We start from the raw sequence: 19,649 nt of genomic DNA, 5'->3' as shown, positions 1-19,649 counted from the left end.
TAATATATACACATACACACAAGATATATTACATATGTATACATGTATGTATTATATATATTGCATATGCAGTATTTATACTATATTTAACATATGGTATATATAGCATAGTGTATATAATATATTCAACATATTTCATTATATATATAATGGACATATATATACACACACATATATATATATATAATGGAAATACACACATATATAATGGACATCACACACACACACTCATATATATATATATGTGTGTGTGTGTGTGTGTGTGTGTGTCAAAAGTTGGCATATCCTGAGGAGACTTTCTCCCCAATGCTAACATACGAGAAGCCAATGTATATACAATGTATATTTATTATACACACACACACACACACATATAATCATAGTCCTCTCAACACACACACACACTCCTGGGGAGAGGCAGAGCACAGTTCTGTATCCTATTTCTCTCACATATTTCTGCCAAAATTAATTCCATCTATGTATACATAATAGATTATATAGTATTGTGTAGATCTACTCAGAAACTCATCATACTTTGCAATATTTAAAAATAAAATATATGCAAATTCCAAATGATAATATAAGAATTAACACTTGAAAGTTGGCATGCATTTACTAGCGACAAATATGAAACTTGTTCTCAAAATATTGCTGCATTATAGGATGAGGTTATTGGTTTCATTTACTTGGCATTATGAGAGTAATTGATGTGCATGACACGGAAGTGAGGAATAATTAGGGTGTGTTCCCATAACTCTTTCTATCATTACAGAGAGATGAAGCCCTGTTTGAGTTTACTTACAGAGCTGTTCTAAGTGTTGATTTGTGTTATTCTCAGGGAACATGGAAGAGCTGAGCAAGCTTGATAGACAATAACAATGTTCAAGTAGTCTCCCTACCAAGCCTGCAAATTCCTACACTGCATTCTTGGGAGAGGGGAAATAAACTCATTTATCTATTAATTATTATTTATCTACTAATTATTATTAATTTTACATATTTGTTTATCACTTGAGCCAATAAAAATCTGTTAAATCATAACATATTCTATACCACTTGCTTACAGTTGTAAATAGTAGGCCTCTTGGAGAGATCAAAACCAACAAAATCAGCTTATTCATTAACATTACTACCTAGTTTAATGGGATATATTTAAAGTCAATGAAAGATCTTTTCCCTAAAAGCATGATGCAAAATATCAACAATGTGACTCTACTGAAGTCAGGAGCCTCTTCTGTCACCACTCAAAGTCAGAATAATTATAATATTGCACTGATTCCTAGCCAGAGTTGCTGTCCCCATTTTATAATCATGTGAATTGTGGCTAGCACCCTGCTAGAGGAGACACCTTATCTGGAGAGGCTGTTTCCCAAAGACATCTGATTTGTATTCCTTCTTCCGTTTCAGCATCTCTTGGTGATGCTTATGAGGGTATTTTTTGGAGTCAGATATTTTAGTTGCATCTTATACACCACCTGAAGCAAGGCAGCCTCAAATAAAACGCAGCACCGAATTCCATGGAAGTAATTATTATTTATAATTATTTCCTCACGGTATGTTGGCTCATAAATTTTAATGCAGTGCTCTCTGTGACGGTGATTGCCAGCCTTCCTAGCATCTGTGGGATAAATGTTTATCCAAGCAGGAATAATAGACTCTGAAGAGATGTCCTAGTCAGACTGGATCTTCCTTTCTCGTCCTCTGCTTAAGGTTATTTTACAGGTGTAGGTTTTGGGGAAAAGGGAAAAGTGGCCAGTGTCCTTGCTTTGCAAGTTCTATTGTATAAACTGTGATTCTTGTTATTTGTCTTCCTGGCAAAGAAACAGGTCAGTGCAAAAGAGCTCCAGGGCAGGCAGAAAATTTTACCGCCAGCTGCTGGAGGGTCACTCATTCCAACGGGAATGGCTTAATGTTGGCAATGGACTGAGACGGCTGCTTCCCACTTCCCCTTTCTTCTTGGTTGGCTGGAACGGGAGAGGGAAGAAATCAAGCACATTGACAGAAGGCAGCTGGGGTGAAATGTGTCTTTGCAAAAGGAAGGCACTGCACAGGTGAGCATCTGCACTGTTCTTGTCAGTATAGAAGATGCCTTCTAAGTAGCAAGTTTCTCTAGTGCTTTTAAAACCAACATGGCCCCCTTGGTACAGCTGGAAGTGTGTTAGTCTTATAAAAACCATTGATTATTTAATAGAGTATGGGACACATGGACCAGAAATACTAGGAAGACCTGACAATAAAATATGATTGGGAAAGAGAGAGGTAACACTTGATGATTATAATATAGATCTTTCAGAAGATATAATCTCACATCATCCAAGTTAGGTTAGCATATATATGTTACTAGGAAGACACTGTTTAAACCCAAACTTTGCGGCACAGATCTGTAATGGGAGCACTTAGGCAATAGAGACAAGAAGACTCTGAGTTCAAGGGCAACCTGTGCCACAGTATTGTGTTCAAGGTGAGCATACACACACAGGGTGATCATGCACCAAAATTAAACAAAGAAAAAAAAAAACAACTAAAGGAACACAATACTTTTTTTTTTTCTTTTGGTTTTTTGAGACAGGGTTTCTCTGTGTAGCTTTGCGCCTTTCCTGGAGCTCACTTGGTAGCCCAGGCTGGCCTCGAACTCACAGAGATCCGCCTGGCTCTGCCTCCCGAGTGCTGGGATTAAAGGCGTGCACCACCATCGCCCGGCTTCTTCATTCTTAATGGGGACATATAGCAAGGAGAGTTCATTATAAACCAGGGACAGTATGAAAGCACTCTTTTTTTGTATGTTTTCAATGAGATTTCAAAAACAAGCCTGCTGGCATGCTTTTACCCAGGATTTTCACAGCCTCTTGAATGATAAAATGAATAAATAAATAAATTGCTGTTGTTTAAGCACCTAGAATAGTATTTTCCATGACAGAAGAAGCAAACCAGTTAGATTGGACAGGAAAAGAGAAAAAGGAAATGCAAAGATATGTTTTGTAAGGTTTTCATAAAGATATATTACTAAGGCTATAGAAAATGTATCTGGTTGTCTTTTCCTTCGTGTGTGTGTGTGTGTGTGTGTGTGTGTGTGTGTGTGTGTGCGCGCGCGCGCGCGCACGCATGTGTGGAAATAAGGATGTCTCAGTGGCATTATAATTTCCTAAAAATATACAGAAATTTCAATAACTGTCCTCTTATATCATTGGAGGCTGGAGGGCTTTTCCACTGACTCCAATATTTTTTTTTTAACTGGGAGCTACAATGGCTGGCAGAAAAGGGGATTTATGGCCCTGCATTTTCTGCATTTCCTGCATTTCCAGGCTATAGTTGGCAAGCACAGATGCAGTTAGCTGACCTGTGCAGGAAAGCCCCTATGGAATTTGCAAACATCTATGTGGTTGGTTTGGGGGAGAAGAGACACTTAGTGTCACCAGAATGGAAACTACAGCTGGGCCTGAGCATCAGAAGCAGGTAACAAAGTCTGCAGGGGCCTCGGGAACACCTGCCTCCCACATCTACTGAATAAGAAAAGGACGTTTATAAAGGGTGATGGGAACTGATCTGAGACTACCCAACAGTGTTTCACATTCTTCCCTTTTGAGGCTGACGAGGACTTGAAGTCCTAAGCAACATATAATTTTTACTTCCTTCTAGTTTCAATTCTGAATTCTGTGCCTTGCCCTAACACTGTCATTCCAACAGGTCTTTAGCGTTCACAGAATTTTCCACCGTGTTTATATTTGGAGGACCAACTTGAGTTGTTAAGTGGGTTATTATTTCAAAATAATAAAAATCTATTTATTGTTCCATGGTGTTTTGCTACTGTGTCTTATCTTTTTAAAGTATCATTTTTTAAAGAGGTCATAGGTGTAAGAGTTAATACTTTAACTCAAAACACATTAAAAAATTAAAGAGAAACAATTTGGAAAACATATTTACAGGAGGAATGAAGTCCTCTTTACCAAACAAACTGCTAGCTGTGTTAGGAATTCAGCCATTCATTTTCCTTTCTGCATTAGAAAAAGAAGCAAAAATTCGGTGAGAACTGTTCTAAGGCAAACTGTTCACAATAGTCCCAGAGGCTGGAAGGGGAGTCCAGCAAGAATCTGCATATACCCAAGCCCTGGTCCAGAAAGGCACCTGTACCAGCCAAGTCCCGGAAAGTTTACAGCTCTAGACACAATGGATCTGAATTCGATCCCAAGATGACAATTCTCTGTCTGACTTAAATATATCCAGTTCTCTAGAAGTCATCCCTACGGGCCCAGGAATCTATGCCGCTTCCAGATGACACAACTTGATGAAAAGTGTTATTGGAAGCATGGAAGCAGGAGCCTTCATTTGTAGAGCTCACATTAAGGATGGACTGCAGCCCCCATCCACGTCTTGTTGGACAATAGAGACCCAGTTCTCGTCATAACATATGCATCTGGCCAGCAAGTTGTCTTTCTATGACTTTGATATTCTGTCCTCTGGAGGGAGAGGAGAAGAATGAAGCATTTCTGCATATAAATAAGTACATTCATCAGTGGGTATCCAAGGAGGATTGAGTCCAAGACCACCTGTGGATACCAAAGCTTGCCAATGTTCAAGTCTCATATAAAAATACAGTGATATTTTCTATAACATAAGCACACTATCCTATATGCTTGAATCATATTCCAGTTACTTATAATGCCTAGTTCCACATAAAAACTAAGTGCTATGTGTATAGTTGTTATACTGTGTTGTTTAGTAAATAACATCAAGGAAAAAAAACCTACATGTTTAGTACTAACATAAATTCTTTTTCAAATATTTTCTACCACAGTGAGTTCAATTTGAGGACCCAGAATCTTCAGAAACTGATAGCTGAATGCAGTCCAGTGTGGTTTCTCTAGGATAGATGACTAATATATGGTATTCTTTCAAATATCAAATAGGAATTCAACAGATCAGGAGAATAATAAACTTCCCTGTCCCTCTTGGAGAGTTCCCACATCAAATATTCACATTACTGTGAGATTGGAACTGAATTCTGCAATGCCCTTTTTAATAACCCATTTCCCACTCTCCCTCCTCATTGCCTTCCTCCCTCTTCTTTCAGTCTGACATCTTTATCTTGAACACCATTCTTTCTGCAACGAGAATCAACAGCCTCCAACATGCTGCTACCACACTGCCTTCTCCTTTGTCCCACTGCCCTACAGCCAGGTGGATCCAGGCCGTGTGGAGCCTAGAGTTCATACAACTTAAAGGTAACCAGCAGCTGGAAGAGCTTCTATGTATTCAGAAAGTAATCCACATGGTCAGGACCCAAGAAACTTGTATGAGGAGGGAGTAGTTTCAGAATGGCAAAGCATAACTTAGCTTTTCACTTGGTTTACACCAATAAGAAAAACTAGTATCTCTTGAGATACATGCTCCTTTGATTGCCCTTTATAATTATAAGGTTAATATTCTAATTGCATCCATTTTATGACAAAAAAAAAAGCTGGAACTGAGAGGTGTTAGTTGGGTTCTAGGACGGAGTAGCTAAGAAGCTGAACCCAGGCAGGCCATGAGGGCCTGGCCTCCTAGGCAGAAGGCAGTACTGGTTCTTGAAAGGTGATTTTTTTTTCTTGCCAGCCTTTCAAAGATAAGAATAAATAGCCCCCAACTTGAGCAGCTGAAATGATAGGGAGGAAGAATGGTAATGAATATGAGAGCTTAAAAATACATGAAGAAAACTTAGGAGGAAAGCTAAACATGCTTCTTGACCAAATATTTATAGAAGAAGTGAGCACAGTCTCACATCATCAGACACAAGTGCACACCTTCAAGTAGCCAGCACCTAAATGACAAGCTCCCATGGGCCTATTATGAAGTTTCTGGGAGTCCAGAGTAGAAGGAACAGCTACAGACAATATCTAAATGATAGCTTATCCATGTATCTGTGTCGATAATAAGATTTCATTCAGGTGTATCAAGTTTTAACTATTGCTGACATCTTCATTTATTTATTCCCCTTCTCTGTATGGAATATCCATATTAAATGGTTTTCATGGCACTAATTACTATTACATTTTTCTCATAAAAACAAAGCAAAAAAATAGTATCAGGTCATGGTGGACTCTTCTGTACGTGCCATGTCTTAAACCTCTCTCACACACTCTTTGTCTTTCTATCATCTAATTTTAAGATGTCCTGAAATCTTCCCAGAAGATCTGCCATCCCCCCCTGGGGTTCATCTCGTGGAAAGAGTCAAAGATGGATGTGTCCCTGTGTTCCTCAACCCCCACTCTAAAAGATATGACACAGCATTTATTTTCCAGACTTAACTTGCTGCCTTGTCTAGGCAACAGTTGGGAAGTTGGATTAATGCTGCTCTGGGCTTCCAAAGAGGTCTGTTTGCTCTACTCATTAGGATTTATGAAGACATGCTGACATGCCTTTTTAAAAGGGAGAGTATCTGTTGTAAATGCAGGAGCTTGAGAAAGTAGCCTCTCTTTGCTTGAGATGGGGAAAGATGGTATTAAAACTTGCCCACTTTCATCTATGGCGTGATGCAGAATGGAAAACTACTCTGAAGGGAATTGAGAGAGAGAAAATGCTTCAAGATGTCCATGTCCAAGAGGGAAGTAAGTAGGATGGAGAAGAACAAAGAGCAGAAGCAAGTCAGTAACCATAAGGGAAGGAAGTGTTTCTGGTCTTGAAGAGTGGGACAGAAGACAGGGTGGTACATCGAGAAGAAAAGATTAGGAGCAGGTAGACCCACTCACTGTACACCAAGTTATGCTGTGAGTCTTGAAACATTGATGCTGTTTTTCCAGTCTCACAACCCTCTGACCCCAGCTATTTCAAATAAAAGGTTTTCAGCTGTCAGCTACGTTGGAGCCAAGCAAAGGCTGTTCTCTGGCTCCGGAAATCAGGAGGGGCTCTGTGAAGAGTCTGTTCCATTACCTAGATCTATCTGATCTTAATAAATTAAGCTCGCACCCATCTCATCACGAACAGACACAGTGTGAGAGGAGGTATGTCAGGCCACACAGCACCTGCTCTGTAGAATGCTAATTATCAAATCAGAAGCTTATTTTTAAAAATCTAGAGTTCCTGCTGGTCAAAGAGCAATTCTGACTTGGTAGACATGGAAGGAGGCTCAAAAACAGATATCTTAAGCAAGACCTTCCAAAGAGTCCCTTGCAGACTTGATAGTTAGAAAGGTTAAGGTCTCAGCGCTACAGTGATTCACCAGAGCCTCCCTGGATACATCCTATGGAACAAGAAAGTCTGTCTTCCAAGACTCTCTTCCTTGGGAAAGTTAGTCCCACTCATTATGAGACAAGCCTTCTGCAAACCTCAGACCGTTTCCACCAGCTCTGGAACAAGAAGCCTCTATCCTCCAATCTCAATTTTCAGCCCTTTGTGGCTGTGTCTTACAAAATTTCATCTGGAATTTCACTCTCAAAACTCACAGCTTCAGACTTATTGCAGTCTTCACAGATTCTGGCTGGACAGCTTATGAGAAAAATGCTTCCAATTATCTTCCTCTTGCTTCCAACGGGTTGTGAATTTGTGACAAATTAAGAGTATAGATGAAATTTTATGCGTTTTGCATTGACCAGGCAGTTACTTGCTTTGAAAAATTCCAAAGGTGTGGGAGCAGGGGAAAAATTCTTTCTGTGCTCTTACTTTAGTTAAAAAGAAGGCTAAGGAGTCTGGGAAAAGAGGTGTGCACAAAGCCCTAGCTTCAATGTCCATCACTGAGGGAAAAGAAAAGAGTTCAGCCTTACAGCTTACCCAGGATGAAATGATGACTACCATCCAACTTTCCCTCTAATCTATGGTAAAATGTCAGTAATATGCCATCGGGGTCTGGCTCAGCCTTTTATATGGGTGATTTAGTTTAAAGGATCCAGGTATAGTGGCCAAAAGTTCATTCATTCCTTGATTAACAAACCAATGTTTTGCAATTGGACTATCATTAGAAAAACAGGAACATTACTCCCCCAATCATGTAAGACTTCCTGTAAACTGGCAATTAGCATCTGATCAACTTCAAAAGAGTTTCAGGATCCAGGAGTTTGCTTTCACTTGCTGTGCTCAGAACTTTCCTAGAAATCCCAATGGAGGAAGCTAATGATGCCAAGCAGAGATAATGGTTGGAATAAAGAAGGATTTTTCATACAGACTACCTGCTTTTCTAGTCAGAATTGGGGAGGTTGTTACTCCAGGTAACTGCATTTGAGTGACAGGGATAAGAGTAAGGGTCCAACTCTCCAGTTCTTAACACTAACAATTGTCATGTTGTTTGTGGGTAGATATGAAGGGTGTGTGCTTTGTGTTTTCAAGAACTAATAGACAATTTAAATACTATTCAGGTTTAATTCCTTATATAATAACATCAATGGACATAAGTTCTTCTGGGTTCTTGGTAGCTTTTATTGGTATGTATGGGTCCAAAGAACATGAGAACACTAAGACAGGTACATTACACATACTCTGTTATTTCTCAAAAACAGTTCTACAAAACAAATATATTATCCATATGTTATAGAAAATAAAAAACAAAGCCTATTGTAGCTAAATAGTTCATCCATAATCAAACTATCAGAGTCACAGAACTCACTACATTTCTTTGTGCTGTTACTGTCTTTGCTCTTGAGTTGCCCTTGTGTTTGGCACACTGTGAAGGATTTAATATACAAATGGATGAACACCAGACCAAATGCAAAAATAGACTTTGGTCCACAACTTGCATCATCCTTGCCTAGGAAACTGGCCTCTTTGTCTATGATAATCAGCCAACCAGGAAGTAAGCCTGCTGTAGGTCAGATTTGAAGGAAGCCAAACTGCTCGGTCAAGTGACAGTCAGGAAACTGAACAGAATCTTCATCAATCACCCAAATGGACTGGGACACATTTAATAATTGGTAATCTTCCTAATTTTTACCCCTGTTTCCAACTTAGGACCAATTAAAGAAAGACAATCAATCTCACCCTCAACCAATCACAAGGGATCTGAGGATGCTTACCTCCCAAGTCAGCCTCCCAAGAGCTTCCCCATGCCTAGAGCTTCCCATGAAGGTGCTCCCAAAGAATCCATTTCACACAATATAGTAGGCCCACACCACTGGTTTCTCTTTATTGTCAATCAAAACATAAATGATGTAGCTGACTTCTCTGTCATGGCTATTCTCACTGGGGTGCTCTGTTTATATTCACATCTGTAAATTCAGTGCTGTAATTCTGTAAATCACTGAAACACAATAGAAAAATTGAAAAGCCATAGTGTCCTCCCTGTAGAACCTGGTACTACTCTCATGTAGCAGTCTCTCAAAAATACCTGATTTAAGATATTAGTGTTAGATGATTTGGCATATGCATGGCCACAGCAAGTCTCTCTTCTCCAAACTGTTCAGTATCATGAACTCCTGAATGTCACCAGTTCCCAGACATCTGAGGTATTGATACCAAAACAATGCAAATGATAAGCACTCAGGAGGCAGAGCCAGGTGAATCTCTGTGAGTTCGAGGCCTGCCTGGTCTACAGAGTGAGTTCCAGGACAGGCACTAAAACTACACAGAGAAATCCTGTCTTGAAAAAACCAAAAGAAAACAAACAAACAAAAAGACCAAAAACACACATTGTCTGATAACAGGGGTCATTGCCAAGAGCAGTTATGGCAGGAACTCAAGGCAAGAACCTGGAGGGAGAAATTCAGAGACCAAAGAGTTGCTTAGTATACTCAGCTGCTCTTCCTAAACAAACCAGAGCCATATGGTCGGGAATGGAACTGTCCACAGTGGACTAGGCCCTCCCCCATTAATCATTCTCCACAGACATACTTGCCCACCTCTCCAATGGAGGCAATTTCTCAACTGGCATTTCTCTTCCCAGAACAGCTGAGTATATGTCAAGTTTGGTATAAACAAACTATGACTAATCTGGATTCCAATTTTTATATCCTTATTTAGATAGACTTACACTCATTCACCTTTGCTTTCTCCTTTATCCTGCTCAATCTTTGATGGAGCCACTGCAGTGAGAATGTTCAGGGTCAATAGAATTAGCTTTATGCAGGCAGAAGCAGAAGGGAAAAATATCGCACCTATAAAATTAACTATTACCTATTTGGGGAAATACGTTGCCTTTCCCTTAAATAATACTTGAGAAATACATTGGGTGATTAAATATTTAATTAAGCTGTATTTTATGATAGCAAGTCCTGTATAATTTTAAATTATGAGCTGGGTAGAAAAATACCAACAGGTGATTTGGTGACATAGGAACAGCTAAGTTCATGCATTAGACAAAAGGCTGCCTCAGTCACCAGGCAGCAGTGAGAAGAAAGTACACATCAGCATTTCAATAACATTTTTCTATGAACTCAATGGTTGTTTTGCTCTGAGGTAGGACATTAATTTTATGAGCATTTAATAAACAAGCTGTATGGATTTGACTTCTCTGTTTAGCTAATGGCTCTATTTAAATGCACAGATGTCTCAAAAAAACACCAGGACATACCTCAATAGTGCAGCAGACTGAACTTGGGTAGATGAGAATTTATCAGTGGCTCATGATAGAGTGGGGTATGAGCGGGGGTAGGTGGGGTAGGTGGGAGGGTGGAGGGACACTGTAACACTGTTCAGGAGGTGTTTTACTTCAACAGCATCTTTTATGCCTTATTATACATCAGAACATCAAAATCAAGGTTCTTCATGCAAATGTCTGTATGCTTTAGCAGTGGAAATGCCTGACTCAGAAAATAAGAAGTTGGATGGGTGAATTTAATGCTGATAAGATAAAGGATATAAGGAATAATAACATTCTAATTGAGAACTTACATTGTACCCCAGATTGGTATCTTTTATGATATTCTAGCGAAGGTCCCATACTACTTCTATCCCAAGACTACTCACTCAGCTGCTCTCAAATCTAACAATTGTCAGACACTTTCCATATAGGAGAGGCAATTCTGAATAACCGGTCTTAGATAAATGAAGTTTTAAATATCAAACTTGGAAAAACTAAATCTTGGAATAGAAATCTTTTGTGTAATCATAGTTAGGAAAAAGAAAAGGAAAGAAAAGGAAGACTGTGGAAGATCAGTCACTTGACCCTCAGAAACATCAGTGAATGACTGGCTCTGGGAAGTCCTCCACTTCCTGTTGGCATAAAGGTCCTTTCTGTGACCTTGGGTCTACCTACAGTTTCCTTTTCCTGATACAGTGGCAGACTGGTCTTCACGTGTCCCTCCAGCATTTGTCTTCCATGACATTTCTTCCTATCACTAGTTATTGATGCTTTCTGACTTTTTTATGTTAATCTGAATAATGATGTTTGATGTTACTCCAAATATAACAGAAAGAATCATATGACCTGGAGGGAATCACTTGCCCTCTCTGAGAGTTAGTTTCCTTTCAAAGGATCAGTGTCCACAGCAACATTTCAGGGTGCTTATTATAACCATTAGGGATAAAAGCTGCATCGTGTGGACCAGAGCTGAGTTGAGAATAGTGGTTATAGAGCAAGGGTGTAGAAGAACAGGTTGAGGGAAGATGCTCCAAAGCTCAGGGCTCACGCTTAGACCATAAACCATTTGCCACTTCTTATGACTGTAAGAAAAACCACACAGGGGAGAGGCTTGTTTTAGCTCAAGGCTTAAAGGTTTCATTCCACATTAATTGGCTCAGTTGATTTGGGGCAGGTGGAGAGTTAGGATGCAGCAAAGCAAAGATGCCCACCTCATGGTAGGCAGGAAGTAGAAACAGCAAGAAAGGAAGGGTTGGTCAGTGGACAGGACACACACTTCAAAGGCACACTCCTAGTGATTAGGCACCATCACTTAAAAGCCCATCCAGCTAGGAACCCATCAATGGAGTAATCTATTGGTGTGGTTGGTACCAATCCTCTTTCAACAGAAACATTAGCTGGGAATCGAACCTTTGGCAGATGTTTGAGGGAAACATCATATCCAAATGCTAACAGTGAAGTTGAGTGAGGGACTTACTTTCTGTGCTTCAGGGTTCTTACCTCCCAGACTGCCAGGTCCCACCCAACCATCAAACAGTGTTGAATGGAGGAGTAAGGATTAAAAAACAATAGATATTAAAAATAGAGATGTAGACGTAAAAGAAGAAGACAGAGACACAAAATAGCACCAAGAGAGCCCTGGGGCAATACAACAGTTGCCCTTAGTTTATTTCTCAGGGCCTTTTTATAACCAAAGCAAGGGAGGCAAAAGACCTCCCACCTCAATGACATCACAGTTCAAAGTACAAACAAGTGTAAACACCTCCTTAATTCTCAAGACATCTGGTAAACACGCCTTTTGCAAAACATCCTGTTATTCATCCTTGAAGGGTAAAACAAGCTAGGACTCTGGGATTGAGTCAAAATGGAATAGACTACACTATAGAGTCTCTGTGGGCCCCCACAACAGACTTTTGTGAGGACTGGGTCACTTACCATATACAACTCCAACTAGCATCTAAGAGACCATTGAATGCCAGTTAGTATTTTTATTTATGTTTTCTTTTTATTTTCCATTAAATAATTCCCTTCATTTTACATATTGGATAACTAATGCCTAGAGAGGTTAAGTTACATAGAGACCTAGAGTCTAGACTCCTGCCTCAATGCTCTTGTTTTGACCTTTTTGCCTACATGTCCCTCTCTATATGCATCTTGCACAGTCTTAACTGCTTCTTGCCACTTACATATGTTCTTCAGTCCCCACAGCCAGTCAGAAAAGGTTTCTACAGAAGCAGAGGTGAGCTTCCATGAAAATAACTGAAGATTAGGCTTTTGATCCTGTTGTGGAATATTTAACTATGTAAAGATGTGTTACATTTATGTTGTGGAATATTACTTTAACTGTGTAAAGGTGTGTTACATTTGTTTCTGCTGCAATTATTTAATTATGAAAAGATGTGTTGCTGTTTCACCCTGCCTGCCTAAAGTACCTGATTGGTCTAATAAAGACCTGAATGGCTAATAGCTAGGCAGAGAAAGGATAGGTGGGGCTGATAGACAGAGAAAATAAATAGGAGAACTCCAGGAATGAGAGAAGGAGGAGAGAATGAGAGAGAAAGAGGGAGAGATGCCAGGGTCAGTCAGGTAGGCAACTGCCAGTCAGTCAAACACAGAAATAGCAACAAAAGTGGGAGATACAGAAATAAAAGGTAAAAAGTCCCAAGAAGCAAAATATAGATGAAGAGAAACAAGTTAAGTTACACGAGCTAACAAGAAAAGAGCTAAGCTAAGGCCAACTGTTCAAAACTAATACTAAGTCTGTGTCATGATTTGGGAACTGGTTGGTGGACCCCCCCAAAAAAATCCTGGTACAAGATCTCTTCCAAGTGGTCCCAGCAATGTGTTCACGTGGCCATCTGCTTTCTGAACTTATTCAAAATGTAGATGTGTATTTCTTTCTCAGTTAAGGCCAGCAAATTGCCAAAGCCTCAAATTTCCATAATCTGAATCCACTCTCAGATGGAGGGCAAAATAAAAGGATGCCAGAATTTGATAAACAGAAAGCAGACATGAATGTGCTACGTGCAGCTATGGCAGAAAAATAAAACAAAAATATGTCTCTCCTTTCATGCAGAAAGTTCATTCCTGCTCTAAATACCTACCGGCCTCAGCTTAGGAATCTTTTTACATAAACTCTCCATCTCATATGAAATTGCCTACAAGCTCTACCCCCCACTGTGTTTTTCAATTATCACAGTGCTCCAATTCCCCATTAGCATTTACCATAATTGATATTTTTGTGTATTCAGCTTCAATTCCAAGTTCCTTCACAAGTGCATATTTTAAATGCATTTAAACACAGAATGAATGCTACTGAATTAATGAACAAGCAGGTAATTCCTTTTTGTTTCATTTCTCAGTTCTCATCTCAGGTGTGGTAACCACAGTGATGGTTCTCAGTATCTCCAAGACTAGGTCAGGCGTATTACCTGTTCTTCTCAACCATCAGCCAGATGGTTGGGCCCTCTCATAGCTCCTCTGCACCCTTCATTTCTGTATTCTCAGAACCTGCTGTGACACACAGTAGGCACTCAAAAAGCATTTGCTACCATGGAATTACTAAATCAAGTACAAAAGATTTAATGGAGGTATACCATTCATAGAAAAGAAGCAAACCGACAACTATGGAGTATATATATTTCACGTTTCATGCTTAGATTGAAGTAAGTACAAATATTTATGGTATCAGATATTTGGCACCTAAGGGCTATGTGTTATTTCACACCACTCTACAATGAAATGAAATGGAGACAGAGAGAACTCAGGGCTTGAAGTTGCCCAGCAGCTGAGAATTAAGCAGAATTTAAAACCTGGGTCGCTATATTCCGGAATCTCTGCCCCTGCCATTGCGCCACTTGACCTCCATTTGCTGAAAACAGTTACTGATCCCACCAGGTAACCCTTTCTATCTCAGATGTTCCCAGTCTTCTCTTGTAGCAGGCGAGCCTGATGAAGGCAGGACAAAGTCTTTGCCACCTTCTGTATCTTGTCAGTGCTGGGAATTGGTTTAAACACAGTAGGATACAGGGATGTTGCTTTCAGCCACCAGCAGAGTGAATGGTTTCATGCATCTTGACATTTCACCACCACAGCAGCTTCCTCTTGGGAGAAAAATGAAAGCTGGCCTTTCTCAATCTCTCCTGGAAAGCAAGTGCTAAGTTCAAGGATGATGGAGAAAAGAGCGTACACATGGCAACAGCAAGGACAGCCTGGCAGCTGTCACCGGCTCTGGTGATTCTCCTAAGGAGCTTGTCTGGGCAGAGCATGTTGGCTCCTTAAAATAGACTAGAAGACTGGAAGACCAGCCTCAAGTCAATGAGCAGAAAGACTGGGCTAAAAGAGTATTGAGTGCAAATCCAGAGGCCTGGGTTTTGTTGCCCAGGCATCCACTCCCCTTGTTGCACAGTGATCCTTCCCTACACACACCCCTGGCTGCATGCGTGCTCCCCAGCAGTGGCAGCAGGCATTCCAGAAATGCGAAGGAAAGGAGCCAGTTGAATGTGTTCCCTCCCTTCTGCTGTACATATCTGTTTCAAACACAAAACAGATAATGCACCACGTGCTCCTGCTGGCAGGTAGGAAATTCCAAGCAAAACAACTGATCTCCTCAACCCCTAGAACTATACATTTCTCAGAACAGGGAAGGAAGATAATGAGCAATTATGTAGTGTAGAAAAGTAGTCACTGGGGAGTAAGATATGCAAAAATCTAACATTTGTGTTCTAAGGCGTCAACAGATCTTGCCCTGCCCCCAAACCTCATTTATCCTGTGTGGTCAATACATGGGCTTTGAATGTATTTAAAAGATGGGTGCTGGAATATCTTGTCATCCTTGGGCAAATGATATTATTATCTTTCTGGTTTTGTTTACCCTTATCTATGAAGCAGGACTATTTTGCCACCTTCTTTCACTGGGCTGTATCAAAAAAATGAAAACCTGGAGTGACCATTGTAACAAGCACCTGTAATCACAGTACTTGGGAGACATTATTATTAGGAGTTTAAGGCCCACTGAAGCTACCTAGGGAGTTCCAGTCTAAAAAAATAAAAAACAAAACTTGTATATGTAACAGTCTAGTCTAAGACTAGAAATAAGCATGATAAGCTGTGTTATTAAGTAATTCTACTGTGTGTGTGTGTGTGTGTGTGTGTGTGTTTTTTTTTTGTGTTAGATTCTATGTGTCTGATGTGACTGTATTTTTACATTGTGTTTGTTAGTTCAATTTATAGCTTACAAGACACTTCTACTACATAGCTCACTGTGTTATAAAAAATAGTATAAATGATACTATTAATACAATTGAATATTAAAAAGGGTTTGGTCAAACAATGTTGCTAATTATCTTTCGCCTGATCCGCAGTTTTTCTCGCAGAATCATTTTTTTTGTTGCTTTCAGAACAGCAGAAGGCAATAGTAACCCCCTCTCCCAACCTGCCCCTTCATATATGAGAACCATAACCTGGACAGTTAGCCTTCCATTAGAGTCAATTGTGAATTTTGGAATTGAGCAATTAGAGAGAATTAAACAGGACTGTAATTTGTTCACAAGACTCCACTCTGGTGTGTAGGCACCTCAACAGTCAAATTTCAATACCTGCCAGAACTCTTCAGTTTACAGACATTGTTCTAAATTTCTACTTTCTTATGTCTAGACTCTGAAAATAAACATAGGTTATGTTCTTCTAGGTTATGGGCACTGCACTGTTTTTCATCTTGCCCTTGGAAAGATGTTCATCCCAGATAGCTTTTATCATACCCAAACCAAAATACCATAAATCTATCCCTAGTTTATTCCCAATAGCATTAAACATATGTTAAAAAGAGAGAGCCAACTCAAACATTTGTAATCTCTGAAATGTTGAGTTATTTTTTAACTTGAGACTCATAAAAAGAATAAGGAAATGAAACTTCAATAAGAAAGATTAATGGGATTAAGATTTATAAATATGCTAATAGAATTCAAAATTTGTATGTAAATATAACTGAAGGGTGACGTGTCTTTAGACAAGTATATTCAAAGTGGTAAGGAAGTTCCATAGAGATATATAATGTCCAAGAAATGTCGCCCATGTTTTTCATAGCAGTTAAATAGCTTTATTTGAATGGTTAGCCATTGAAAATCCAACAAGCAGTTGTGGAGTGAGAAAAAAATCCCACACAGTACAAAAAGAGAAAGCAAACCACCAAGGTGAAAGAGCAGGAGTCTTTCCTCTGCCTCTTCCAGTGGAGGCTCCACTCTCTTGATGCAGTAGAAATACTACCTGAAATCCAGCCTTATTTGATTTGTCTGTGTCTAATATATTTCACTGATAATCAGATATGAAGTTGATCGGTGTTGTCAGAGTTCAGCCCTTATCTTGAAAGTGAATTCAGTATAGTAAAAATTAGACCAACCCAAGTGCCAAAAGATGTAGTCATATGGTTCTGCTCTGGCATGAACTATAATTGCTTAACTTCTCTAGATCTTGTTTCCTAACTAGGTACCTTTATTGGAAATTAAATACTCATAAAAGTTTGGCACGAGAGAAGCCTCTGTTGACCCTGGCTGATGTCCTTGTCCGATGTGTACTGTCTACAGCTCTGCATGGCCACCCCAGTATCTGAGCACCCCAGGGTACTTTCCAATACCTCACAGCATCACAGGGTCTTCAGCCTATCTTGGTAAAGGGTGTAGGGCAATGGAGTAAGCCTCAGTGGCTTTCAGACTGTGAAAATGCTTCATTTCTTTTATTTGAAATATATAATACGGTGAGATGATATGGATTTTTTGATGTCTTAGCAAATTAATTATACATTAACATAAGGGCATACAAATAGGCTGTGAAGAGCAGTAAATTGGTTTTTAAACCACTGAGATATGTCAAACCATCAGTGTTAAATATAGACCTGAGTAAATTTTCAGTGCTGCTAAGCACTAACAGCTACACATAATGAAACATTTTCCATTGCCCTTAGAGCATTAAACAGAAGACCCTGAAGTTATCACAGGAATACCTACATTTAAATGTAGACCATGTTTATCCTTATTATACCTTCTTTCCCAAACCACAATCCAACAGAATAATCAAACTCTTCCAAAAAATATCTTCAGTATTCCAGGATACATGGTCCAAGATTATCCCTGTCATGGTCACAAAAGTCTACCACAGCAGTGAGGGTCAGCAAGTGCAACCATAGAATCTGACAGACCAATCCTGAAAATCCCCTTAGCCACTCGCTATGTGTGACCTTGAGGTGGCTATTTGGCGTGTGTCATTTTCAGACCCCTCATGGAAGATAATAAACACAAAGTAGGATCATCGGGAGAATACAGAGACAAGACATGGACAATGCTTATCCAACAACTGTTAGTCATTTATCATATTTACCCCATACAGGGTTTGCTTACCGAAGTGTCTAACTGCTCCATGTCTTAAATTCTCTAACTGTAGTGCACATTCAGTAAACACAAATCTTTCTACAGTACTTTTTCCGAATGTTTCCTGGGCAGTATACCATATGTTCCACAGCAATGTAAAACTCGTTTTCACAACCCTAAAACTGTAGGTGTGTTAAGAACCCCCAGTAGAGCCAAACACAAAGAAATGGGGTGGTGCTTTTGTCATTTGATTGGCTTGGAGAGATTTGGGAGTTATGGCTTTTGTGATTTTTTTTAAAGGGATGCATGGTATTACTATGTAGTTCAAGTTGACCTCAAATTCACAGTCTTACTGCCTTATCCTCGCAAGTGCTAAGATTACAGGCATGTTCCTCATAGACAACAAGATTATGTCTTAATTGGGAAACCAAAAATGATTAAACTAGTGTCATGACTAAGGGGAAGGAATGGTTAAAAGCTTCCATGTGACTTTTTTTTTTGGGGGGGGTCCCTAGAACTAGGCAATGGAGTTCTGAAATGAGGTATGAGGCTGGGCTGCCAGTGAAGACACATGACAGCTTCACAAAAAGTATCACATCTTGCCAAATCTTGGATGAATCTGAGACGAATACTATCAGAGGCTACACAGACCTCAAAAAAAAAAAAAAAAATGGGACTCTTGAGAAAGCCAGAGAGCAGGAGGAGCCACAGAATCAGAGCTGGGCTCTGTCCGGCTCCATGTGGTGCAGCATCACCTAGAAGTGAGAGAAGACAGGAGGAGCCAACCCTTAGTGCCCAAGAACAGAGAACAAGTTTTCTCTGGCCTGGAAGCAGCACCATTTTAAGGAAAATATCTTCATAAGTATAAGATAAGGCTACAAGGATCCTTTTTAAATATCTCTAAGAGACAAAGAAAAGGAGAGTTGGAGCTCTTTGCCTGATGAGCATGAAATTTATTTTTCAACGTATCAAAGCCCCTGAAAGTGAAGTGAGCATTCTTAAACTTGAATATGACATTTATGACTGTGAATATGACCGTGATTGCCTGAAGCTAAATAGGAAGAGAATGAAAGAGGCCCTGAATGAGAAGCAATGAACCCCATCTTTCTGTCTGCATGCACTAAGGGGGTGTGACTGGTAACACATCAACAGTAACAAGTTCCCAGACAAGCACCCCCAAACAAGTACCCCCCACACACACACACTGCACAAGAAAGTGACTTCAAAAAATGGTCAAGTATTGGAGATGCTAAACTTGGAGCTGAACTGTTGAGCTTCTGTGTGAGTTCTAGTCAGACCTAGAAGATTCCAGAGTTAGCATAAGTGAAACAGTCATAATCCATTGTTAGACAGCCTCCCATATAAATATACTCACACCTTTAAATTTTATCTCTAAGACCTTTAAGATGGTTAAAGGTCATGCAGTTTATATAAACATTTTAATAGGAGTTGTTCTATTTTTTAAAACAGTCTAAATGCCATAGTCTGGGATTTGTCTTTCTTTAGCTTTCCATATTTGACTGAAGAAGCATCAGCCCTTTAGATCAGCCCTGTACCAGTACTAAATGGTACTGTCTCCACAGGAGGCAGAAAACATCTCCTAGAAAATCTTTGTCTATTGCTTTGATCAATTTGAGTGGTAGAAAGGGATCCAAATTGACTAGCATCATGACTAAGGGGAATGGTTAAAAGCTTCCATGTGACTGTTTTATTTGGGGGGGGGGCATGTATCCCTCTATGAGTACACTGTGATTTTTGTAAGACATTTACTACATGAATCTCTCTGACATAACCTGGTGTCTTAGTTACTT

At 39.7% G+C, this 19,649-nt stretch overlaps 1 protein-coding gene across 2 annotated transcripts in view; it reads right to left on the bottom strand.

Moving 5' to 3' along the window:
- The window catches only part of Rab3c (RAB3C, member RAS oncogene family), a 209,880-nt gene that overhangs the window by 176,033 nt on the left and 14,198 nt on the right, over positions 1 to 19,649 (bottom strand). The gene's annotated exons all lie outside the window — the stretch shown is intronic.

This window comes from Peromyscus leucopus, chromosome 11 (assembly GCF_004664715.2).
Source record: "Peromyscus leucopus breed LL Stock chromosome 11, UCI_PerLeu_2.1, whole genome shotgun sequence".
NCBI lineage: Eukaryota > Metazoa > Chordata > Mammalia > Rodentia > Cricetidae > Peromyscus > Peromyscus leucopus.
The sequence above is the reverse complement of the archived record's forward strand: the minus strand, read 5'-3'. Positions and strand labels throughout refer to the sequence as shown.